A 624-nucleotide genomic window follows, 5' to 3' on the forward strand; every position below is an offset into this window, starting at 1 on the left:
TGCACTACTAAGTTTGGTACAACAAAACCAATTTTCTGGATCTCCCTCTGAAGACCCAAATTTGCATATCTCAACCTTTTGGAGACGTAGTGTAACTTACAAAGACGACCTAGAGACCGTTAGGCTACATCTCTTCCCTTTTTCTCTAAAAGATAGGGCCAACAATTGGTTCAATTCTTTAAAACCCGGCTCCATCACCTCATGGGATCAACTGAGGCGAGAATTCCTTTGCCGTTTCTTTCCCCCATCAAAAACCGCCCAACTTAGGGGAAGGCTTTACCAATTTACTCAAGAAAACGGGGAATCTCTTTACGATGTGTGGGAGCGTTTTAAAGAAATACTTAGACTTTTTCCCCATCATGGTTTGGAGAAATGGTTAATCATCCACACCTTCTACAATGGTTTAACATCTAACACTAAGTTAACTATTGATGCAGCTGCAGGAGGTGCCCTAATGAACAAGGATTTTACAACAGCTTATGCCTTGATTGAAGACATGGCTCTAAACCTTTTTCAATGGACTGAAGAGAAAGCAATCATCAATTCTTCACCCTCTGAAAAACAGGCAGGTATGAACGAAATCTCTTCCTTTGACTATCTATCTACCAAGGTGAATGCACTATC

At 40.9% G+C, this 624-nt stretch overlaps 1 non-coding gene across 1 annotated transcript; it reads right to left on the bottom strand.

Annotated features, from left to right (window-relative positions):
- Nucleotides 1-259: 259 nt before the first annotated feature.
- On the bottom strand, nt 260-366 carry LOC120576286 (small nucleolar RNA R71). The gene has a single exon (XR_005642364.1). It is a non-coding gene; the product is annotated as a small nucleolar RNA R71 (small nucleolar RNA).
- Between the last annotated feature and the right edge of the window lie 258 nt (nt 367-624).

The sequence above is a fragment of the Medicago truncatula genome, chromosome 6, assembly GCF_003473485.1.
Source record: "Medicago truncatula cultivar Jemalong A17 chromosome 6, MtrunA17r5.0-ANR, whole genome shotgun sequence".
Classification (NCBI taxonomy): Eukaryota; Viridiplantae; Streptophyta; class Magnoliopsida; order Fabales; family Fabaceae; genus Medicago; species Medicago truncatula.